The sequence below is a fragment of the Astatotilapia calliptera genome, chromosome 15 (genome assembly GCF_964374335.1).
Source record: "Astatotilapia calliptera chromosome 15, fAstCal68.1, whole genome shotgun sequence".
NCBI lineage: Eukaryota > Metazoa > Chordata > Actinopteri > Cichliformes > Cichlidae > Astatotilapia > Astatotilapia calliptera.
In genome coordinates, this window is record NC_137436.1 from 34741339 (window position 1) to 34767512 (window position 26174).

A 26174-nucleotide genomic window follows, 5' to 3' on the forward strand; every position below is an offset into this window, starting at 1 on the left:
ATGGATTATCTCAATATGGCAGATGTGCCCACTACCACACATTTGGACTGATTTGTGACCACTGTTTGGGAGGGATGGTTATATTGTGTATCTGGAATGAATTTTAGGTCTCTACGTCCATCCCATGGGGAATGGGAGCAGTAACAAAGGTGTTGCGTTTATATTTTTGTTGAGTGTATGTTCTGTGTGTGTGTGTGTGTGTGTGGGGGGGGAGTGTTCGCCCAGGGCGCCAAACAGGCTAGGGCCGCCACTGCCTGTGGTGGTCTGGTTGAGCATTTGTAGCCTCGCTACCAAACGGGCATCTCATCTCCGAGAAAGTTATACCAGAGAGAAGTAAAGCAAGTGTGTAAGTTCATCTCTGAATGTTTGTAAAGCATTCCCGCGTTAAACTTAACAACCGATATATGGAGCGACTGCCTCTTCTCTCTCCCTCCCTCTCCTGCTGCTACTTCAATTGAAACTGCTTAATGATCAGCTGATTGGCTTTTCTGTCGCGAGTCCGTCTCTCTTGTTTGTTTATCGCCCACTTCGCCTGAAAGAGGAAACCAGCGGCTGAACAACAGCAGCACGTTTAAGCTTGATAATCTGTTGTTAGAATTTATTTAATATTACTTTCAACACCAGGATCTTTTTCTATGCAGCTGATAGCTGGTAACTGTGCAGGGGCGGATCTAGCAAAGTTTAGCCAGGGGGGCCGATAGGGCATTAACAGGAAAAAGGGGGCACAAAGACATACTTTTCTTTCTTATTCTCATTTAAAATGTGTAGCTTTTAATAAATAATTATCTGAATCTTATACCCAAAGTTTTAATTTGATGTAAAATGTATAGAAGTCCATTACTGTATATAGTAACTATTAAGTCTAATATACCCTAGTAAGCTGTAGTACTTTTTCCTTTGGGAAGGTACCATCTGTGCAGTCTGTAATTCAGTTGAAGAAAGATGTTGAATCTATTTAATTATTCTTGAAAAATAATTTATTTCTGTGCATTTCTTTTCACACTGCATCAAATTAAAGTTGATTACGTCGATTAAGCATTATGAGGTGGGGGGTGGTTCCCTATTTTTTTTTTTTTTGCTGGGAGTTTATAACCCTATTAGTTAAGTTGCTTACTCTTTAAAATACCAGAATAGGGAGGATGGAGTAGGTTTATGTTTGTTAGATTGATCAGTATTGCTGAACCATGAAATATTTTGGGTGTAGTGTATTTTTTGCATACAGGTGTAACAGAATAGCTTTAGTGTTTTGTTTTTTTTAAAACTTGAGTATGAACTTATACAAAAGGCAGCAAGATATTTAAAAAAAAACAACAGTTTTATTGATTAAAAAACACACTATATCGGATTCATTACGGTATCGGCCGATATCCAAATTTATAATATCGGTATTGGTATCGGACATAAAAAAGTGGTATCGTGCCATCTCTAACCTTGACCTCCCGGTCTGCTATCAAGCTGGTGTGTAACAAACGTCTCAGAAAATGTCAGAGCACTTTTGCAAATATGTGATGTTTTGATAAATCAAGCAGATATTTGAAGTTTACAGAGCTACATTCTCTCCTGAAAATAACTTAAAAGTTTATTTTGTGATGCAGAAAGAATAGTATTTAAAAGTTTTTAGTGTTTGAGTTTTGGATGAAACGCATTCTGGGATATTTGGCTGTACCAAGTCCACACAAGTCACAACCAATGCATGCTCGATAAAACGGAAGGAGCGAGAGCACATCTGGAAATTTTTATCGTTCTCAGCTTGATGCGTACTTTGAATTGGAACAGTACTTGGTCTCCGACAGATGACATATCACAAGTTCACGAGAACGGAGGAACACACAAGTACACATATTGAGACACAGCCCCGCCATTACTCCAATGACTGTCCTTTAGTATTTTTCCATCCCCCTCCCAACAACAACCCAGTATAAACGTTTCTACCTCTTATCATTCACCTGATACTACGGCTTACACTTCTGTCTAAAATGTTGTATGGTCTTTACCTTATATAATAAAGTGCTATGAAATAACTTTTGATGTAATTTCATACTCTGGAGAAAAGTACATGAATTTATTTTTTGACTCATATTTTTGCCAGTAAAATAACTCATGACTGTTGAAGTACCTGCTGATGTATCTCTTCAGGGAAAAGCCAGAAGAACTCAGGTTGTTTCACCATTGTTTGAACGTACTCAACACCCTGTGATTCGCTGAGCTTGCGGATGAGGTAAACACGGTACCAGTTATTCCCACTGTCCTCACAGAGCTTTATCACCATGTTTAGAAAATCTTCTGCTCCATCTGGGACATGGTTGCCTGCAACAATGACAGACTGGTTGTTTTAGTTCCTAAGCACTGGAAACTATAGTAGCGCAATGCAGTAGTGAAGTTATATCTCACCTGACAGTCTATCACTGATGAGCTGGGAAGCCATGATGAGGGTCACACGCAGTCGGGCAATATGCTGGAGGTGTTGAATAGAGACTGTTGCTGGAGCAGAAGTGACTTCAGCCAAAAAGGACTGCAGGAACTGTGTTTCATTAATGAAACACTGTAACTCTGCAGCTTTGTTGCCCTCCTGAGGCATTTTCTCCCAGATGGAGTCCTGCAAATATCACCAGTTAACTGTCACTTCATCTGACGTCTATCAGCAACAAGCAAAAAAACCAAGGACTTTGTCATACTGCTGGTATTCAAACTGTGCCCTGTTCAGATATAGCTGGATAACTACATATGTTTGAGAATACATAAACAACTCCTGTATACTGAAACTACTTTTACATTTACATTAAATCCAGCACAGAGGACTCCTCCTTCTGCTGATCACTAGTTTAAGTTTCATTCCAGAAGGAGAATATTTACATTATGTTAGTGGGTTTCACGTTCATGTTCACAACTATAAGTAAAAAAAAGACCAAACAGTAGAAAACAGAATTTCAGATGTCCTTTTAGAGACTTTTGTTTTTGGAGAATAATACATGCTCCCTAAAAGGTTGTGGTTATTCTTTAGTTACCACTTGCTTTAGAAAAATAAAATAAAAAGTCTTTATAAATCCTTTTTTATTCCTAAAAAGGAGAAACCTTCTTCTCATCAGTTTATTTGTGTAATGTAACACTATTAAATGCAATTTCCAAAGGTTTTCTTTCTAGTTTTACCTCCAAACAGTTGATGTATAAGGCATAGAGCTCTGTTTTATCCACATCATCAACAAATCTGCTTTCTTCAACAGATGACAAATGCTGCTGCAAATATTTCATGACCTCTTCAAAGCTGAAACACAGTTAGGTCAATCATAGAGGGTAAGGTAAACAAGTTCAAGTCTTTTCACACATTTTATCACTAAACATGCAAAATTCCCAATGCTGAGAAACTTTTCAACACTGCTCAAAACATTGAAACATCTATGTTAATTCAGACTAAGAGTAATTGTACAGTGACATATTTATAGTAGGATGCCTACCTGAATTTCAGTAGCAGTTTGAGAATTACAGATCGCACAACTGGGTTTTTATCTGGAGACTCGTCAAAAGGTGATAAAGCTTTGGTGTGAATCTCTTTCTGATCTGTTTGGAAAATAATCTAAAGTTAACATTAAAAAAGACCAATAGTAATTTATTCTAGCAGATTTTGATCACTTTTTTGTAATTTTTGAAATCTGGAAGAAAATGATTTATATTATTTATGGTTGTAGTGATCACATGAGAAATTATCCCTGGATTCCAGATTCTTTAGAGAAGAAGGTGAAAAACCCCCAAAGTGGTACCTGTCTCCGTCATCAGGTAGGAAAAAAGGTGTGCGATGACACCTCCATCTGGAGGTGTATTGTCCTTGAAGCACATAGTAGAGAGCAGATCAATAAAGAAACTGTTGCAACGTTGCCTGAATCCTGCATTTTTCTTGATAGATGCTCTGGAGAGATACAAAATGTAAATTAAGCATAATGTATATGCACTATGCCAAACGTTAAGCTTTGTAACCTGATTCCCCAGAACTGATTCTCTCTCAGGATCTCAATGTGCTTACTGATACTGTGTTTTATGCACACTACAAAACAATATTTTTAATTATAAAGTGAAACTCTTGAGATTGAGACTCTCTTTTGCAAGAGTGTCCTGGGATGACATAGCATTAACTTAGCTTTTATTTTCAAGGCAGAAGAAACCTGAGCTCCCAGAGAAAACCTTCACAAGCACAGGTCAAATATGCAACCTCAACAAAGAACAACCTTACCCAGGTTTGACCCCATGACCATGTTGCTGTGAGGCAAAAGTGCTAAGCAACAAGCCACTGTACGTCTTCTATATTTGAAAATGTTGTAGAATGAATGGGTGACACATCGATTATAAGTGGCAGCCTGTAACTATATTTCATAAAGGCAAATATGGCAATCCTGCCATAACAGTTGAACCAGGGAAGGGGCAAAAGGAGCCGATCTTGTTACCCTGACGCATACAGACAGTAGTAGGTTCCACCTGTGTGATGTTTTGCATATCTACTTATTATCATTTAGGTAATTCCTTCAAATACTCTAGTAGGATAAGCCTGTAACACGTATCATGTCAGCACTCTGGATTGAACCTTTGCTGAAGCCTTAAGATTGAAAAACTTTGCAAATACTCTTTAAGTTTAAAGCTGTTTAAGGTATTTCTGAGAAGGTTGTAATATAAAGCAGCTGTATAGTTATGAATGTGAAAAACAGCCAATTCCTGTGAATGTTTACACATGCGTTATCAGCTATTTACACAAATAAACAATCTCACCTTGTGTCTTCAGAAACATGTGGCTGGAAGTCATCTGGTAATTGTTGGCGGCAGGTGGGACAGAACGCCTGTCCTGCATCAAGGCTTTCCTTGATACACGTTAAGCAGTAGATGTGATAGCATGGCAGCCCCACTGGTTCTAGAGGCTCTCTCATGCACACCCCACATTCACCTCCAAACCTTCAGGAAAATGCAACCAACATCAATCAAATTACCTTTAAATTCTTCCATATTTCATATAAATTCATTTAAAGGCCAGCTTAAAGCAAGACAAGGCTTTACCTGAAAATCTGATTAGTTGCCCCCTGTTTACAGGACTTCAGGACTTCAACTACTGCTTCAAAAGCCTGTGTAGACTTTACATCCGAGTTTGTCTCCACAACCTTAAACATAGGTTAAAATAATAAAGAACACAGTAATTATAATCATTATATTAATTTATTTAAGACAGAAGAACAAAAAAATCTTATGCCCAACTAAGGTGCTTTGTCTCATTAAAACAGACTTCTGTGCAATATGGACAGGTTACAGACAAAAAGAGTGCCTCCATCATCTTGCGTAGGCGAAATTGCTGATGTATTGGAGAATACAGAGGTCTTTTCATTTTGTAAATTAAACCTAAATCAAACAATTTGCGCTGAATAATGATTAGTTATTTGACTAGGTGTGACTGTGACCTTTGATTTAAAACAAAACAAAACATAAACTAAAAACAAACACACACATATACACAAACACACTTACTCTACTAAGGGTTTTAATGTGGTTCAGGACCAGTGTCCTGAGCTGATTGTCTTCATTTTGGAAACCCAGCATCAAATGTTCCACAAACAACGAGAGGATGTAGATGCGCTTCCAACCATGACTGCAAAATATTACAGACCATGATCAAAGTTAGTATGTTCTTGATTATATATATATATATATATATATATATATATATATATATATATATATATATATATATATATATATATATATATATATATATATATATATATATATATATATATATATATATATATATATATATATATATATATATATATATATACACTAATGATAGACTAATGATATGAGCTGTGTCATATCATCCTGGTCATTTTTATGTGATATAAAATATTTATGCTTCAAACAACAAGATAAGCTTAGGCACGACTGAGCTCCGTGCCAGCCTCTAAAGACAATTGAGTAAAAAACATGGAGCTACTTAAATGACCAATAACAAAGCAGAGTACAAAATATGGAAGACTATGAAGAAGGAGACACTAGTAGCTGTTGATGTGCCACCCAAATGTAAACAACTGACTCAACAAGCTACATTTGCTAATTATCAGGAAGAGCCAGCGGTGGATGGAAACTTATGCTGTGGTCACATAGTGGTAAAGCAGGACAAGAAGTTGGCTGAAAAGCTTGACCCAACATACAATGTCCCAAATAGAAAATAATTTTCAGTTTTATTATGTGATGATACTGTGCAGCATTGTAGAATTACACAGTTGAGTTGAGTTACAGTTAGTGTTCAACTAGTACTAGTGGTTATTACATACTTAGAATTTCCAGGAAGATATTACATAGGCTACTTTTGTGCTTACATTTGACTTATACTGGGTCATTTATACTGGCAATATATTCACACTTAAAATGAGATTGTGCCATCATTGACAGCAGCTCATTGGAAAAGAGGACAATGCCCTTTATTTTGTTTGCACTAATACATGTTGCTGCCCGCAAGCTGCAATCACACAAAAAAAAAGTTCAGTTTTTTGTTTCTATATCATCAGAAATATCATTATTATATTTCTTATAATGTTTTGACATAACTTTAGGGCTATATCACCCACCCCTACAGCACTATCAAAGTCAGCATTTTACACCTGTGCTAGGATTTACTAAACATGTTGGTTAGCAATGGGGGGAAGCATAAGTTGACACTTTAATGTCCCAGATCTTATGTTTAAATAGGTGTGCTACATCTTTGCTAAAATAAGAATATACTGCATTAAAAAATCCCCATAACTTTAAGTCATAACAATAAATAACTACAAAAATCTTTCGCAGTTTCTTTCAGTCAACACTAGAGAGAACTGGGCAACAAAATTCTACTTTCACTGCATCAGTATCTTACCTGACGTCACGGAGTACTTTCTTGCAGTGCTCACCATATTGTTGACGATTATTTTGAGAGCAAATCAATTCCAGTGAAGCCTGCACTTTCTTCACCTTCCTCAGCCAATGCTGGCAGCGGATATCACTCTCTAAATTACAAGGTTCCAGGCTTTCAACACATGCCGTGGCTGCATAGACATCCAAAACCTACAGCAGAACAAAACAGTTTGTAAGTGATTAAGCAGTTTTCTAATATTTATAATATCCTTTGAATAGTTCTATGATTGTTAAAAATATCCACACCCTAAAGGCAATTTTATAAATAAATTCTCAGAGCACCAGGAATGAAGAAATACACTTACCATTTCAGGACAACGTCTAATTTGCTGGTTTCTTTGCAAAGGTGAAACAATTTCAGTGTGTAGAGAAATCATCCGTGAAAGGTTCTGAAGACGGCTTTGGCAAAAATGATAGGCAATGTGGATGAGCGGTAGAGAAAGCTCATCATCTCGTTTTTGTCTCTGTATTTCGTCAACACAGCTGGCCATGGCCTGACAAAGTAGCTGAGGAGTTAAGGCCCAAGTAGATTATTGACACAATATTTGTTTGGAATATTAGCAACTTAAACTGGCATTACATTTAATGTATTATTTTGATTGAAAAAATTCCGAATGATGCTTTACTCTGAGCCATGTAAAGCATCAAATACAAAGTGTAATTAACAAAGCATTGCTTTGATCTGCTCCACATTGTTGCTATGCATTATAATACTTCCACACTCATTCCAGCAAACTTATATTTGAACCTTTAAAGTTACCTTTAATGATTAGTTTTTACCAGTACTTTGATGAAAAGATTTAGCTAATCCTAATTGCTCCACTATATTAGAGTGTAGTAAACTGGACGGTTGTGACAACTGAGAAAAGTTTGTGCAGTGATTTTTTTCTTCTTATTGGATTTTATGTTGTTGGGTAGTGGGATTTACCTCAAACCAAAGGTAACATTAATCGAACATAAGCATTTTCAAGAAAACATGAAGCAAGCCTACCGTATATTTGAGGAAATGAAAAGTCACATTGTACTAATGGAGACAGTTATTGTGCATTTTCCTTCATTCATCTCACCTCTAATTTTTCATCTGATGCCACTTTCATGGTCATGGAAACAAAATCCTGCAGGTACTTTTTGAAAAATTCTTTTTTCAATTTTTCATTCACATTTTTTGCCATGTAAGTGCCAAGTGGAGTTTTCAAGAACAAATCATGGAAATCCCCAAACGAATGCTCTGTAAGAAAAATTTAAAAAGGTAAGAGTTCCATTAATATATTAGGATTCAATTTAAAAAAAGGTTTAAACTAACAATTAAAGCACAACTTCAAGGCATATTTACTTTGATGTTTTGATTGTCTTGCTTGCATCATGAGCCCATCTAGGAAGTCTTTGATCCACCAACTGAATGGCATGCGGCAGCACATGGTGTGGCCACCTGTGATGTGGCTTTGTACCATTAATACTCTGTAAAAGTAAGAGGGCCAAGATTAAATTTTTTTTTACAAATGCTATTTTTAAATAGATGATGTGCCAGAAAATTAACCACTTTGACAAGAGTAATTTTACCACTGATCATTTAAAAAGACTGTCCCTTACAAAACCCCAAAGTCACACAATTTGCACTGAATACACTGACCAGCTACTTAATTAGTTACAATTGTTCAGCTGCTCATTAACTTTCTAATCAGCCAAAGACAGTAACTCAGTGCATTTAGACAAAACAACCTGATCATCAATTGGTATTTTAAAACATAATCATTGCTAGGGTTGCATCTCTGAACACAAACACATCAAATCTTAAAGCAGGTGGGCTTCTAAAGCTGCAGAAGACAACACTGGATACAATTCCTGTTAGCTAAGAACAAGAAAGTGAGGCTACCATTTGTATGAACTTGCCAAAGCTGGAGAGTGTCAAATTCTTCTATTGCACCCTTATGGATCCATCCTACTTTGTATCAATAGTTCCAGCTGCTGCTGGTGTAATGGTGTGGGAGATATCCTTTGGCCAAACCATGGGCCCCTTAGTACCAACTACATGTAATTTAAAGACCATAGCCTACGTATTACAGGTGACAATGTTCATTCCTTTGTGATGACAGTGTACCCATCTGACGGCTGCTTTGCACTATGTCACAAAGATCAAATCATCACAAACTGGTTTCTTGAGCATGAGAAAGAATTCTCTGCACTCAAATGGCCTCCACAGTTACCAAATTTCAATCCAATAGATGTGGGAGATTGACATCAGAGATGTGCAACCAACAAATTTTCATCAACTGTGTGATGCTATCATATCAATATGCACAAGAATTAGGCAGTTCTGAAGGCAAAGGGGTCCAATCTGATATGAGCAAATACCATAACCAAAAGATACCTACTTGTTTTCCACCCTCACATACGGCACACTGAGCATCTCTTTGTTCCCAAAAATTTCAAGCCAGAGATTCCTGATATCTTCTTCATCATCCAAGAGAAGGTCCATATTGCAGTCTCGGTCAATGATTGAGACCAAGTAGGCCAGAAGTGGAGTGACAACCGCTTGGATTTTCCTCCACAGTGTGTGTCTGAAAGAAATATTCATGCAACTTTCATAAAATCAGCCTGACATCTGCTGATATCAACCCAGGGTTACAGGTGAGACAAGTAACTGTTGTGTCTTGTTTGGAGTTGCGTATTTTACATTTGACATAAAATGTATTTCAATAAATGATGAATAAGTGATTTAATGAAATACCCCCCGGCAAAAAAAAAAAAAAAGGTATGGCATGAGGCAAATGTTACAGAAACTTACAGAAATGTCCCTCCTTCTTGAAGAGAAATGACATTAGATGCCTCATTCAGGACCCAGCTTTTTGGATTGGGGATGTTGACCTCATAATCCTTTAACAGTGAGTGAAGACGCTTCCTCACAATTTCTGCAAACACTCCTTGAAAACAAAATTAATTTATGTCATCACATTTTTTCATCAAAATGCATTTTGGCTGCAGTTTCATTGTAGCTGTCCATAACACTGACCCTACTGCGAGGTAAATATGAATCTGTGAGTTTTGTTTGAAACTTGTGTCTTAAGTTGCCATGTAAAACGGGCTGACTGTTAACTGCGATTAGCCGCTAACTTAGCCTAGTATGTTTGCTTAGCTCATGTCCTGCTCTGTACTCATGTATTTAGCAAATGTTAATATTGCTGACAGAGTATGTAACAGTATGCAAATCGGCATTTAGCAGGGTTATTTAATTCAGTAGGAGGACACAGAGGTCTTTGCTGGCAGGCCAGAGAGGTCCCTTCTGTTTTTCTTATGTGTTAACGTGAGAATATGTGAATACAGCAACTGTGAGTGCTGCTGCTGTGCCTTGCTGGTGGCCTTGACCCAGTTTCCCCGACTAGCCCCTTGAACTGCCTGGAGCCATGAGTACTGTTGTTTGCACGTGCTTTTATTTTAGTGCTTGGCAACAAGTGAAGCGGCCATGTTGTTTTAGGTCCCAACGCACCCGAGCCACGACTCAGGCCTGCAACAAGGTGTTTGTTAATACAGAAAGACTGTTGCAGTTAAGGTGTGTGTGTCGGTGAGAGTGTGTGTGGGCCCACCATATTATTTAATTATTTGGTTACAGTTGATATTAGATACCTTACCTTTTGTGTTATTGGAGCTAATCATTACTAAAGTGGAGTTGAATTTATAATTGACCTGCTTGTCTGTGGTTCATTTCCATATAGTCTATTTTATTGCACATGTCATGTCACAAGCATCAAAAAGGGAGTATCAGTAGTAAGTAACAAGAGGAACCCAGGACCCCTCTCAATAGAATGTGGGACGGGTGTTACATTTACATCATTATTTTCTACCTTGAGTATAATTTCCATCCAGAAGAGTGAGCAGATTTTCAACCCTCTTGGTGCTAAATTCTCCACTGTCCACTTCATCTCTCAGCATGCTCACTGCACTCTGCACACAACTTCTCACCAGATCTGTAGTATCAAATACATCTTCCAAAACCTGAAAAAAATTATTACAAAATAATTGTGAATTATTATTAATAAGAAAATGAATAGTAATGATTAACACACACAACATTTAAACCACTGCTTACTGCTATCACAGCATTCTCAGAAGAGTAACTGTCAAGTGGGTGGGATATATTAGTCAACCAGTGAGACTGTCTTACATAACTCAGAATCAAAGATTTTCTGACAGATGCAGCTGTTTGAATTCAAAAAAACATTTAAAAAAAATTCAATTTTTTTCCCATATTGATATCATTGTAATATTTTAAATATCATCACTGGATATTGGATTGGATTGGATTTTATCTATTTCAGCACTGACAAATATGTTTAGTAGTTACACTGAATAAGCCTGGTACCACTGATTAAAAGTATTGAAAAAAGAAGACAATAAATGTAAAAGAGGGAAAGTGGTAATAAATATTAAACCTTCTCAGAGATGAATAAACTGTCCTTTGGTCGTGTGGAAATACCGATATTCTATCAAGGTTTAAATGTGGTAAATAACACTTACAGTGGATTCAGCTATTTGTGGTACACCGGTGTAATCTTCTGTCTCCATGGCTTGGAAAAAAGAATTATTATTATTATTATTATTATTATTATTATTAGTAGTAGTAGTAGTATACAAAATATTCCACAGGAAAAAAAAATTGGTGATTTACCCTCAGGTGGATCTTCAAAAAGATCACTGATGCGTTGGTTTTTCAAAGAAAGAACATCTGAAACAAACTCTTTTGATCTTCTGAGATCATCGATGTGAACAGATCTCCAAGGACCTGAAAAGGTATGAATAAGAAAGACACAGTTAACTGTTGTCCTCTGTGAACACTCAATTTTTTGATGTTGACGTTTAATGTGTTACATAACACATTAAACATGAAACATGTTTATTAAAATATATATTAACATTAAAACATCACAAATTCGCTGACATGAAATAAAACCTTTGTTTGTCTGTGTGTGTGTGTGTCTGTGTGTGGCAGGACTAACCGCCTTGAAAACCAACATAGGTCGTCCCACCCTCCATTCGAGGTAGCTTGATGACAAAGTACACAAACGTCTTCATGTCATCAGTAGTGTCATACTTGTTTATTTCATTGAAGCATGAATATCTTTGAAATTCAAACAAGAAAGTAAAAGAGAAAATTAGAAATTTTGCATTAATGTTAGCAAATTAAATAAAAGTCATTATGGGATGATCTTCCTGCTCACTTGGCTGAAGAAAGAATATTCCTTCTGTGGGAGCCTTCATCATACTCCGCTTGGATAATAAGCACTTTGTCTGCAAGTGTTGAGCCCAGAAATTCCCTAGTATTGAGACATATATTAAAACATATATTTGAATAAACACAACAATAACTAAGTGGTATGTGGATCCATGCATCTACTCACTATAATAGACACTAGGGGTGCAACAATACTCGTATCGATATTGAACCGTTTGATACAGTGCTTTCGGTTTGCTACACATATGTATCGAACAATACAAATTTTTTAATTTATTTGATCAACTTTTCTTCTGACGATGCTGTCTGTGTTGAGAGCTCAGTGGATCTGCGTTCGACTACTCCGCCTAGGCTGCACTGTCGAGCGCAGATCCACTGAGCACAGCGCAAGCTAGCAAGACAGAAGCTAAGCTCGTTGCAACATGGCAAATTGAACCTCCCCCACCCTCATTCAGATGTGGCCTTTGGAACTATTTTGGTCTTCATGTGAAGTATGACCCTGAAGTTAAGCGCGTCACGGACAAAAGTAAAACAGTATGTCGGATGCGCCACGCAATGCTCAATTACATTCAATTAAATTCAATTCAATTTTATTTATATAGCGCCAAATCACAACAAAAGTCGCCTCAAGGCGCTTCATAGATACAGAGAAAAACCCAACAATCATATGACCCCCCTATGAGCAAGCACTTTGGCGACAGTGGGAAGGAAAAACTCCCTTTTAACAGGAAGAAACCTCCGGCAGAACCAGGCTCAGGGAGGGGCGGCCATCTGCTGCGACCGGTTGGGTGGGAACTACTGCGTTAGCACAGTTAGCTCGTTGACGCCATCCAGCCCCACGCACGGGGCGATCCGCGGTAGCTCGTTAACAGAGATTTGCCGTGTTGTGGCTTTAACGTCATTTCAACGAGATTAACGCTGACAGCACTAGTGGGAACACAACGAATATGACTGCACATTTACTCCAACATCATCCTAGTGCAAAGACAAGTGGAAGCCGAGAAAAACAACAAGCACGCATGCTACAAACTTTACCCGAGTCATTTAGACAGCCGTTAGCACATGATTCTCCTTATGGGGACCTGATATGTTTAACATGTTGCTGAGAATATAGCCCAGAAGAAGCGTATAGTATAGCTTTTATTTTTTGAAAAAGCCATTTCTCTTTAATAAACTCTCTTTTCCAAAGATGAGTATTTCTCGATCAGATAGATTTATTATTTTATCCCTTTGTTGTTTCAGCAACATTAAATTTAAAAACTGTACGTTTGAGTTAAAATATATATTTCTAATTTTAATAAATGACAAATTAAAAAAGCATGAACATTTTCTTGTATCGAAAAAATATCAAACCGTGACACCAAAGTATCGAACCGAACCGAACCTTGAATGTTATGTATCGTTGCACCCCTAATAGACACCATTAATTTTAATTGATTATAATAAGAAAGATCACAAGATATAAAAGCACAAGGGTGTAAAATAAAAAGACAGGTGATCAGTTTAATTAAAATGAACACCAGCAGATGATTTATTTATTTATATTATGAATGCATACCTGATTTTCTTGAGGAAAGAGTACTCAGTATCAAACTGCTGGAGTGATAGCAGCTGTACAGCATCCAGCTGTATCTGGTTCTGCAGCTGTTGAGTGTCTGTTGCAGTGAGCAGCCTGGAAAAGGTTGTAACCTTGAGAATAGAAAAGAACCAAGAATGACAAAATGACAAAAAAAGACAACCCACATTTTGTGTATTTTCATGTCTCCTTCATGTGTCATTATATGTAATTAATAAAGCATTCCACAAACTATTTGGTATTGTTTATACACAGTATCAGGTTTTCCTCACATTTAGTTAGCCATGTGAAATTCTAACTGTCTTTTAACAAAACCAAATAAGAATTATACTGAAGCCTTAAAAAAATCTTAACTAGTGCTTCTACTTTCCATGATAATATGAAAGTTGAAAAACCGTTAGCAGAAAATAGTGTGAGAAATTAAGAGTATATTAAGTAAAAACTAGTTGTAATATGAAGAACATATTTTCTTTAAAAACTTACTCTCAGTGCAAATAAAGAGTCCTGACATCAACCTGACATCAACACCCAACATATGCCCATAATGACACTTAATATTCCTTCTTTTGAACTAAAAATTATAGCAGTTTCAACGGGCCTAGAATTCAAGACAGATTATCAATACTTGGTTTAAACAAGTTACAAAGTTATTCGGCTGCTGTGTAATATTTGAAAGCAAACAAAAAAATTACCTCAGTGAAGAAGAAGTGTGACTGTTCAGGCTGCTGGGTGTGATACACAATGTAGTCTCCCAGTGAACTGTGCATTGCTTCTTTAACAAACTCTTGCATTAAATGCTCTTGTTCCTCATCAGGCAGTTTGGATTTTTCCAAACGAACCACTGAGTCCAGAGTGGCACAGTTGAGCAGAATGTCTTTGGCTTTGTTCAGAGTGACCTGAGCATCAGTCTCAGTACTCTCACGCTCTGTTACTTGCATGACCACAGAGGAACAAGTGTCTGAGTGGTAGCCGATGAACACATCACTTGGATCATACTTCTTTTCTGAGGAGTAACTACTTAAGGAGACAAAATCATTAACCCATTCCTCCAGTTGTCTGGCAATGATCTTCTGTTCCTCTGTGAGGACAGTGTTGATGTCAAGGTAGTGTTTCTCCAACCTGTTAATGAGTGGTATTGGAAACTGCTCATAAACCACTTCCTTCTCTTCAATGACGATGAGCCTGAAGTTTTGGTGAACTCTGCATTTCACACGATGTGTTCCTAAACCAAGATCAACATAATTTTGACCTCCGAGGGTCACATAGTACTGATTTAGAGCATCGTACAGACTTTCATACAGATTTTGAAGGTTGAGAAGCACAACTGTCTGTCCTGTCTCCATGCACACTTTGACACGGTTTATGTTCCTGCAAATCTGTGTGTACTCCTGATCTTTCGGGAAACTCGACCCAAAGATTATCTCTGGGCGGATTTGATGAGAGCAGAATATCTGTTGGAGAATCTGAAGAGCAGCAAAGTTTTTTGTAAGTACTAAAAGGTAACGACTTTCCTCCATTTTGGAAGCTGGACAGATGCTTTGCTCAACCATATCAATAGTTGTGATATTAGTATTAGAAAAGTCAGTTCCGACTTCTCTGCTGAATATGTCAATTACATCAACATCATCTTTTCCGCTAAAGTTTCGCAGGACTGCTCCGGTGATCTGATCTGCAGTAGGACGCTTATTAGACGTTTTGGTAATTGAAAATAACATTTTTATCAGACTGTAGAAATCTCGCAGACCAAAAAATCCTTTGCCTTTCTTGCATATTGTCATATATGCTTTTGCAAATGGCTCAAAGAGACGATTAATCTTTTCAAGAACATGTTGATCAGAGGAGCAGATTCCTGTGGCACTTTTGATGAGCTCTTGTTTATTTAAATCTCCACGGGACACAAAAATTCCACGATTCATCTTGGCAGGATCCAGTGCCCAGTTGGAAATTCCAATGAACCCAACCCTTTTATGAGGTTTTGGCTCATCATCAACACAACCCTCTTCCAGTAATGGGTGCAGTGCTTTCAGTGGCATTTTCGGGGAATCCTCAGCCAATCCAATCTCATCAAGAACAACTACTGAAATATATTCATCCAGGTTTTTGCTTTCTTGAAAGCGGGCACATTGCTTGAATGTATTGATGATTCCTTCAGGAGTTGAATGAGGGCTACACTGGAAAGACACCAGATGTATTTGCTTGAGCTTTTTGTAGAGGTCAGAATGTGATGTAGGACCCTGCATTGCGTCCGCAACTAGAGTTTTAGATAGTGATTTGGAGCTTCCTGGTTTTCCAACAATAAAAAGGGGAATTCTCAGCTCAATGCAGACCACCATCATGAAAAAGTTTTCTTTCAAAGCCTCATTTCTGGCTATTGTCTCAGCCATGGGTACACCATTGAGCAGGAGGTCCTGCATGAGTTGAATTTCCTGCATTATTCTCTGTGGTTTATACTCATCAGGAAGAATTTGGCTGATAGTTTTCAGATATTTGTTTTTGCTCTCCAAACAGGACTGATAGCACACTCCAGTAGCCATCAAGAGTGACCAGATTACTCTGTCACTAGCAGGTAGTTTTTTTTGTCTGTGTGATTGCTGCTGTAAAAAGGCTTTTAGAGCTTCAGCAAACATTGGGTGATTTTTGTGGAACCACAGAAATACTTGCATGCAACGTTCAACATCTCTCAGACTGACAAAGCTGCATTCATCTTTCCTCTCTCTCATGAACTTTTGCGATGACGATAACACTTTAATTATTGTTGGGATATAGTTTTTGTCAATCGCGCTGGCCTTCACCTGTCTTTGTACTATTTGTTCAATGTACATTTGCTCTGTTGTGTCATTGAGCTGTCCAAAATCCCAAACAAGAGGTATCATGCTGGGTGGTAACACATGAACACGATACACAAGCTGGCGAAGAGGGATGGAGCCAAGTCTGTCTTCAGTCTCCTCAGCCCGAACCCGGTAACCCAGTCCTGATGCTTCCAGCCGCTCGATCATCTGGTCTGTATGTTTTCTGTAAGGGTTGCAGGCTGCAATTATCTGTAAGCCTGTATTAGAGCAAAACTCTTGTCCTTGCACTGAATTATCACAAAGGATCTCCTTGATGCTACTGATGGCTTCTGTGGTGTTTGCCTCATCAAAGAAAAGAACTGAGTCAAGATCATGATTCTCTTTATTGGTCCTTGCAAGAGTTTCAGCTTCCTTCACTTTCTCATAAATCATTTCTGACGTAGTTCCTCCATGAACTTTGACCAGTTTCATGTTTTCTGCTGGTGCTCCACATCTTCTTAGTTCACACATAAATTTTATCAGCCTTGTTTTACCGCATCCTGTCTCCCCCATTATGATGACAGGAATGCCACACCTGAATCTCATATGAATTGCCATCATTTTGAGGATATTGTCGGTGGTCAGTTCATATGTTTCATCGGGATCTGTTGGCCACTTGACGCCAAGAACACTGCACAGATGCTCAATCTTGTCAGCTCTAGGAAGCTGATCAAAGTCTGCATTGAAAGGAACTCTCTGATGTTCTAAGCCATTGTACAGCTGTTGAGTCATGATGTTCTTCTTTATCACTTCTTCTGTCAAAGGATTTACTGCATCAACCCCTTTCTGGCCATTGGGCCTAAGGTGAAATCCAATGAATGTCATGGACATGTGGTCGTCATTAAAAAAGATGTATGGATGTGGCTCTGATTCCCACCTTTTTCTAATGAGGAATGGGGCTAAATCTTTTTCTTTTAGTCCACTGATGTCAATGTGTTGCCTCCCTGGGCTCTGGTCAGTGATGCATAGTGATGGTGTTGCAAAGTCTTTGGACATCAAGATCATGAACTCAACCACAAAGTTTTTGAACCCACAAAGAGTGTCTCCAACCAACTCAAATTTGCAGAAAACTGAATTCTCACAGTCTTTCAACTGAAGATTAAGAAACCACACAAAGTTACGCAGCTCTGCCCATGATGGATCGATTATACCACAATTGATTAAGAGTATCTGAAGACACTTTGCATGAGTCCCTTCAATGCCTCGGTAAGTAAAGTTGTCAAGACTGTCATTGTTGTGAAAACGTGTGAGGTACTGGTATGGTCTTTGATAAGCTTCACTCCTGAAACATTCATCATCCATGAGGGGGTCATCACAGTCCATGTCTGGATTTTGTTCTTTCTGCATTTCCAAAGTCATAACCTCTTTTGGTGGACGGCAAAACACCTTTGGGAAAACATCCAAGAATGCAAAGTTTTCCTTTCGTCCCTAAAAGTATATAAATATATAATTAAGTTTAGAACATTCAGGTCTATTCTCAATCTTAATATCATCTTCCCCTACAAGCTGCAAATCGCAAGTTCAGCAATTATCTGTATATAAACTGTACAAGCAGTAAAATCTCCACTCACTGATCTGGTGGCACATCTGTTCTGATCATTTGTGGTTTCTAGTAATTCAATGATATATAAGTGGTTCTGGCTGCAGTGCCACATCTGTCCATCTGAATCCATCAGGTACCGCAAAAAGAATAGCTTGAATATCAGCTCATTCAAGCCTTTTTGCACCTATAAACAACGTATGAGGAAAAAAAAAAATCGGTATTACTAGATAAAGCAATTTATGACTAGCTAAGGAATTCTCAAAGAATCAAAATTTAGATTTAATTTGAATAATTTCATAAATATTAGCACTTTTACTATGGCTACTTAAAAATTACTTACTGAAGATGTGACATCAAAGTGAAACACCTTAATATCATTTTGTTGTGGTGTGTCATACAAAAACTGAAGAATCTTGTGATCATCAACCTCATGTTCAGTTAGTCTGATGCACTTCTTAAATGGCATTCCTTGTGTGGCACATTTCTTTAGCTTTTCATACAGTCTTTGGACATACAGTGACTTGCCTAAAATGGTAGAATAACAATCTATTAACTGGTTGACAGAAATCATGTCAATAATTGTATTTTTCACACAACGCAAGATACAATTCAGTACCCTGTTTTCTATATACTATAAATATTGCAAACTTATAATATTTATTGTAAAACTTATTTCAAAGATATTTGCATTTGTTGTCAGCATTAAAGTAACTGCTAAGCATTACATACATTTTAAAGTAAAATAACTGAAATCTGAAAGTTGCTGTATGCTGTGTAGACAACTATGTACATTAAATTACAACAAACATGCTTTAAGATGGATTTTAAAGGAGTGTACCACTTTAACAAAATTACATGGGGTTCCCTAAAAAATATGTGATAAAGGAACTACATATTGTCTTTATCTATAGTAGATGATATTGCAAAATGCATGAATAAAACCTTATTAAAGTCTGGATTAAAGCTTTTAGAGCAAATTTATGCATAAACGTAAAAAGAGATGTATTTTTTAAGGTTTTATTGATGTCCTATCTTAACAATTATTTTACATAATGGATTGATGGAGAGAAAGTCACATTTAAAACTCACCAACTCCTGCACGACTGGAAGCAACAATACCCAGAGAATGGCCACCTTTGAACATGGCGTTCTTGTAATCTGAGGTAACGATGTAATGAAGGGACAAGTACTGCTGGATCTTTTCCAGTGGCTCTTGTGGCACAAAGTCTGTTTTGTACTGACTGAAGGCAGTAGGGATATAAGTGTGCTCTCTATCAGAGCTGCAAAAGATCACTAGCCTGTAATCCTTTTTATGGGAATGCAGTTTCTGAAAACACTTTTCCATTGCACAGCTAACATCATAGGAAAGCTGGTCTGCCCACAGCATTGTGTAAATCTTCTGGCCAGTGTCACCTGATGTGAGGCATCTTCTCAGGAAAAGCTCTACTTGTTCATAAGATGTTGAAGGGGTACACAAAAGCACTTCATCATAAGTTGGCAATGGCTCAAAGTCACTGGTCATGTACAAGCAGATACTTGAAGTCAGGATCTCATCATGTTGGCAGATTATGAGATTAGGTTGTTTTGACTTTAGGCCTTTTGGAAACTCCCTTCTGAGTGAATGGTCTTTCGTGTCTGAGAGTACCGGTTCATCTTCCAACTCATTCTGATTTCGGTTTTCTGTCATCAACTGCAAGAGACGTCCTAAACTCCTAATGTCTAATAAGTCATGGAAAAATATTTCCTTGTTTTTCATGTAGCCATTCCACAACTCCTCCAACTCTTTCAATCCAAGAGCCTTGTCTGCTTCATCTGCTGAGTCACTGTCATGTGCAAAATGACTAACACTGGGTGACGATGGCTCACTGTGTTCATTATCCCTTTTGCCATATTGGTTATAAAACCTTCTCCAAATACTCCGGACATCTGATGTTGTGCAGTTTGCTTTGATAAAAGAAAGCATCATCAGCGCTTTGTCTTCGAGTTCTGCATTCATGTTTGTTGGAATCAGAACACTGCACAAGTAGAATATTTGTTCTGCTGTGAAGTAGTTTAAGTAGTAGTGGTTAAATCTCTGTGTGTCCATGAAGTTTTGCCAGTCATCAAGAAACATCTCCATCTTCTTGGATAGAGCTGTAAGCTGTTCAACTAAACTTCCATTTACTTGGAAGCCACACAGGGCCTTGCAAAACCTAATTTCCATAATGATACATGGGTCACTCTGAGTTTTACAAAAAAATCTTAGCTTCCCAACACCTGAAAAGTGGGTTCCCTGCAGTGTGAAGGTCTACAAATGCTTTGGCAAATCTTTGGATGTTTTCAAACACCTGAATATGAAGAAGAAATTAGATTACAGGTGACATAAAAATATAAGCTATTGTTAAAACATCAATGTAGCAAATGATAACAAAATCATACCTCAGTGAAGCGCTCCACTTCGCTCTGATTTTGTTGCTTTTTTCCAGACATAAGCATAAGTTTATTTTGCAGTTCTTTCAGGTCCTCATAGGTATATGTCATGTTTGCATGTCCATCCTCAATTTGCATGGTCAGTGAATTCTCCAAAGCAATCTATAAAGGGAAGAATCAAAAATGATTACTGTAGAAGTGTGTTTGTCCTTCGACCGAGAAACTATGATACCATTAGTACAGTGAAAGGTTAACAGGAAAATCAGCTTAAAGGGGAACTTATCTAAAAAATGTGTTGTTAAAATATGTTTGTTTCTTAGAATTTATAATAATAATATAATATAATACTCAAATAAAATTACAAAGAAATTCACATAAAAGGTGACACTTACTATTACAAGAAAAAGTTTTACAATGTTTTATTGTAAAACTAATTTTTATTCTAAAACTATATTTTATTTATTTTGAAATTATACAACACTGACATGTAATTCATTTGTGTACCTTTTTCTGGTTTTGTGCCTTGATAAAATATATTCCCCTTTCATTGATGGATGTAGCCAGAGACAGAGATGAAAATTCAACAGATCCATGGCTTTCTTTAACAGTTGTTAACCAGTCCAGGTGGCGTGAAGTATCCCGCTGAAATGAGACATCAAACAAAACAATTTATGTATTTCTAGGTGGACTAAATGTTTTCATAAATGTCCAATAAAATAACTGAAGATGAGTTAACTGGAAATATGTGTTCCAGACTACGGACATGGTAAATCAAAAGAGATAACCCGAGCAAATACGGGTCTTTCACAAGGTGACATATCACAGACTGTAGTTTTTCTTTTTATGTACTTGGTTTGTGGCAGTGGTTTAGTAATTATTTTGCTGTATACTGACTTCCAAATAAATCCTTTTATTGAGAAGGCTTCCTTCCCAAAATAATTCCTTAATAGACACAACTTTAAATTTGTGTAATCTACATTATTTGGATTTGCTATTTGACTGCTCCCACTCCTGATGAAGGTGAGGATGAGTAGTATTGTAGCCACTTTGGCATTCAGAATCATTTAAGTAATAAGAGTGTTATTGTGCCACATTAAATTATATTTGGCAAATCTGAAAGAATTGGGCAAGAGACCCTTTTTAAAGAAGTCACTGTACATGTTCAACAACGGGCCAGCTAAAATTTCTTGAGATTCTCTATAAATCTCAGCACATAAACCGTCTGGTCCTGCTAATTTAATCACAAGCATTTTAAAAAGGAATAATCTTTTTTTAAGATTGAGGAGAGAATTCCGTGTTTTTCCACAGTCCAGTTTGCAATCTGTAAATTCAGTGGACTCTTTCAAAAAGCAGCTGAAAACGTATCCTTTTAAATTGACAGTCAGGCTATAGTTTTTCACTTTTTTGGTGTCATTTTATTCCTGGTCTAATGTTTTTTGCATTGTTGGTTTTATTTACAGAGAGATGCTGTCAGGGTTCCTGGGTCGTTGACCCAGTGTTTTCCGTTTTGTCATGCCAGACAGATGCCTTTTGATTTTTTGAAAGTCACTCTATAAATAAATAAATGTACTTACTAAGCCCATATAGAAAAGTCTAAGGAGCTTGGAAAGAAAAGCTTTACTGAGTGAATGGATTAAATGCAGAGAGAATAATTTCCCCAAGGGGATCAATAAAGTATACATTATCATTATTATTATTAAAGGAAGCCCTTAAAACATGTGATCTTTGCTGACTCATCAAGTCAGCAAAGATGCACAGAAAAGAAGGTCAGACACCATCTAGGGAAGATCAGAAAGACAAAGCAACAATGTTGTCATCCCCTATGTAGCTGGTTTATCAGGAAAAACTCAGGGGAGTCTTTTCCAAGCATGACATCCCAGTGTACTTCAGACCCAGCCACAAACTCAGAAAAAAAAAAAACAGGTTCATCCCAAAGACAAAACTCCTCAACACAAACTTAATAATGTAGTGTATTCTGTACAGTGTAGTGAGGAATGCTCAGACCTCTACATTGGAGTGACCAAACAACCACATCATAAACGCACAGCACAACATTGAAGAGCCACCTCCACAGGACAAGACTTGGCTTTCTGTCTACATCTAAAGGACAAAGGTCACTCTTTCAAGGATAGGGGTCCATGTCCCTCTTGAAGGACACTCCCCTAGGAGCTAAATCTGGGACTCTCCACCAATTGACCTTAGAACTGAAGAAGCGTCTCGGATGAGAGGTGAAATTCTTCAAGCAACTTAAAGAAGTCCAGACGCTTTTCTTTCCAAGTTCCTTAGACCACGATGACCTGGATGACTGAGAACCTTCACAGCCCCATCCATCCATCCATTCGCTTCCGCTTATCCTTTTCAGGGTCGCGGGGGGCGCTGGAGCCTATCCCAGCTGTCATAGGGTGAGAGGCGGGGTACACCCTAGACAGGTCGCCAGTCTGTCACAGGGCCAACACACAGGGACAGACAACCATTCGCACTCACATTCACTCGCACATTCACACCTAGTGGCAATTTGAATTATCCAATTAACCTATCCCCACAAGCTGCATGTCTTTGGACGGTGGGAGGAAGCCGGAGTACCCGGAGGGAACCCACGCAAACATGGTGAGAACATGCAAACTCCACACAGAAAGATCCCGGCCTGATGTTGGAATTGAACTCAAGACCTTCTTGCTGTGCGGTAACAGTGCTAACTATCGTGCCACCGTGCTGCCCATTTTTGCAGCTGCCTTCACAGCCTATATAGCAAAATTCATCCACAGTAGTCAGACCGTTCCTTAACTAAATCCAACCTCAGACTACTGATTATATTGTTAATATAGATTAGTATCAGTAATATCTATATTAAGAAATATCTTTTAAATACCCTATGATATTTAAAGGAAGCAAGGTTTTTAATTTTTTAACAGCTTCAGTGATAAATCAGGACATATTCTTAATGTTAGTACTTCTATCCATTAATAGCAGTGATGTTAGTTATATTTCATAAAGGAAGGTCTTACCAGCTTCTTGGGTATATTTTTGTCATTATCAAGTGCCTTCCACAATTTTGCAAGTGACTCATTGAATTTCTGAAAATCAGAATCCTGCTTCAGGTCATACAGCATGGACGAGAAACCAAGGACAGCATCATGAAAGCAGGCCACTCGATCGACATCCATGTCATTTTCTCCAGCAGAGATGGATGCCAGGTCAACAAAAACTTTCAGCTCATTGATATCTGCAGTTATAAGTATTCTTTAGTTGTTATGAAATGCTATATTTAATTGTTAATGATAAAAAATGGAATCTTCTATACCTTTCAGTTCTTTTTTAATCCACTGGATAAAGTCTTTACTCTGGAGGAATTTTTGAAGACATTCCTTGCGACTGTCTGTAATGCCTTTAAGAATATTTTTTGCATTTATGAAAGCATCATCAATGCAGTTCAGGTTGTTTTTCTTGAAGCTGGAGTCATTCTGAAAAATATACAATGATATTAAATCCCACAAAAATGTATTTTATAGAAGAGTATTTATACCCCCAAATAAATGTTTTATGATGGTTGTTTAAATCACGCACATTTCATGTCTGTCATTCTTTTAGAATATTTTACATCTGAGAACAAGATCAAAATGATTTTTAACAGTGTCTGTTGTTCAACATGATCACTAATGGATGATAATTTATCTTAATAACTCAATTATATAATATATATCAAGAATATATTTTCTTCAGCTGAACATGACTGGATTCATCCATCAAAGGAGTCAAAAGTAAGTCAAATGTGAATATTTTGCAGGTAAGGCCTAGAGTTTCTTTCAATTACCTTGTTTTTAATAATATTAAGTAATTTTAAACATACCATTTGCAGCAACCTCTCCAGTACACTGAAGTCCCCTTCTGGACATAGCATGCTTTTGATGTCCTCAATGATTTTGGAAGATTCAACTGCTAGATGAACATCCTGGTATTGCTGAATTTGGTTAACCCTTTCTTTGATCCATGTTCTGTTATCAGATGTGTCTACTCTGCACATGATATCTAAGTCCTTTTTCAAGTCTTCACACTTTCCTTTATAGCCTTCAAAGATGTTGTCAATTTCTTCCAATAGAAGTTCTCCACTCTTTAGACTATCATAAAGCTTTTTGTAATTGTTGTAGCAGCTCTGAAATATTTTGTTGTAGACCTGGTCAAGGGTATAGATTTCTTCATTTCTATCAGTGTTATCTGTATCTGATTGGTCTCTTGATAGCTCCTCCACTTGGTTTTTCCAGCATGTTCTGAAGATCATGCTGTCTTTGATGGCATTCAGTTCTGAAGCCATTTGGCAGGTTGTATCACACAGATTGAAATAAGTGACATTTACAGCTGTAGGAGAGATCAGTCCATCGAGAGTGCGGACCTTCATAAATTCATTCAGTTTCATTGTATCTGTGTTCTGATCAAGCTTTTTGTCCAATCCATTGAAATCAACTGTGGAAAAGATGTAAGCATAAAAATTACTGTGAAAATATAACACCAAAATTTTTTTCCCCAGTCCTTTCCTAGTTTAATTATTTCTAGACCCAAAGAGTTCATTATTCACTCTTTCAATATGAAGTAGCAACAGCCTTTTAAGATCAATAGAATTCCTCCTGAATTCGGTCCTTCCAGAGGCTCCTATATGGATCTATTTATTTTTACAGTGTTAAAAAATGAATGTCCACACTTCTAATGAAAAACTACTAAGATATGTTCTGCTTACCCAAAACAATGAATTGGTTCTATAAACATTCAGGGTGAGGTCTTAGAAAAGAGTTTCAGGACACAGCAGAAGCTCTGGCACCACATTGACACCCTTGAACCATCCCAGGCCAAATGCATGCTCATTGTGATAACATACCCTCTCCCGGGAATATAAACAAGCAAAATAAAACATTCGATTGGAAACTGTCACTGCTGTATCCGACGAAATAAAATCATTCTTTTGTAAATCATGTTAGCATGTTTTATTTAAATGTTCTTCAAAACGTTTGGCTTTTGAAAAGCTAAATTCTATTCCAGGCATAAAAGAACCTGTGCCCACACCTTTCATTGCAAAACTGACACTATGCTTCCTTGGAAAATCCTGAGAATAACTTTATAACACCAAAAAAATGCTTTATGTTCGTGTAGACCATTGGTAAATTTGTCCCAGAGGTATTCATTTTTTTTTTTTAAATATCTCTATCATTGAGGAGATATCAGACCCTTTTTTTTTTCTGCAGTCTTATCTAGAACAGGGCCAAAAGCTCCATCACCACCTTAACAGCACCTGATGTGCAGGAGTACTCAGAGAAAACCCACAGAGTCATACAGAAAAGCTTCCACAGAACAGGGAGGTTTAAACTGTGAACTTTTTACTCTGAGATGACAGTTGTAACAATTAAATAAAAAGAGTATAATGATATAAAAATATAATAGTAAAAATTAAGTTCTGAAAATGCTGGGACCTTTTCACCAACTGCAAATCGTCGGAGCATCATGAAAAAAAAGCTACAGCAAAGAAGACTGCTGAGCAGTTAGAATACTATGTAAGACAAAAATTTAATAACATTCCTCTCCCAAAAGTCCAGCCGCTGGTCTTCTCAGTTCCCAGACATTTACAGACTGTTGTTAAAAGAAGACCAGATGGTGCACAATTTCCAAAATCTTTGAGATGTGTTGCTG

At 37.4% G+C, this 26174-nt stretch overlaps 1 pseudogene across 1 annotated transcript in view; it reads right to left on the bottom strand.

Moving 5' to 3' along the window:
• The window catches only part of LOC145420646 (E3 ubiquitin-protein ligase rnf213-alpha-like), a 60703-nt pseudogene that overhangs the window by 19715 nt on the left and 14814 nt on the right, over nt 1-26174 (bottom strand). Inside the window, exons 20-48 of the transcript XR_013901962.1 lie at nt 24349-24959; nt 23803-23962; nt 23507-23724; nt 21006-21143; nt 20511-20663; nt 19182-20419; nt 18433-18617; nt 18121-18276; nt 14414-17977; nt 13704-13834; nt 12132-12227; nt 11910-12031; nt 11582-11695; nt 11431-11480; nt 10758-10908; nt 9704-9839; nt 9291-9476; nt 8252-8376; nt 7986-8146; nt 7224-7424; nt 6881-7068; nt 5497-5617; nt 5035-5135; nt 4753-4932; nt 3756-3901; nt 3453-3555; nt 3148-3262; nt 2392-2596; nt 2117-2307 (exon numbers count right to left, since the gene is read on the bottom strand). The product of XR_013901962.1 is annotated as an E3 ubiquitin-protein ligase rnf213-alpha-like (transcript). The remainder of the gene's footprint in view (nt 1-2116; nt 2308-2391; nt 2597-3147; nt 3263-3452; nt 3556-3755; nt 3902-4752; nt 4933-5034; nt 5136-5496; nt 5618-6880; nt 7069-7223; nt 7425-7985; nt 8147-8251; nt 8377-9290; nt 9477-9703; nt 9840-10757; nt 10909-11430; nt 11481-11581; nt 11696-11909; nt 12032-12131; nt 12228-13703; nt 13835-14413; nt 17978-18120; nt 18277-18432; nt 18618-19181; nt 20420-20510; nt 20664-21005; nt 21144-23506; nt 23725-23802; nt 23963-24348; nt 24960-26174) is intronic.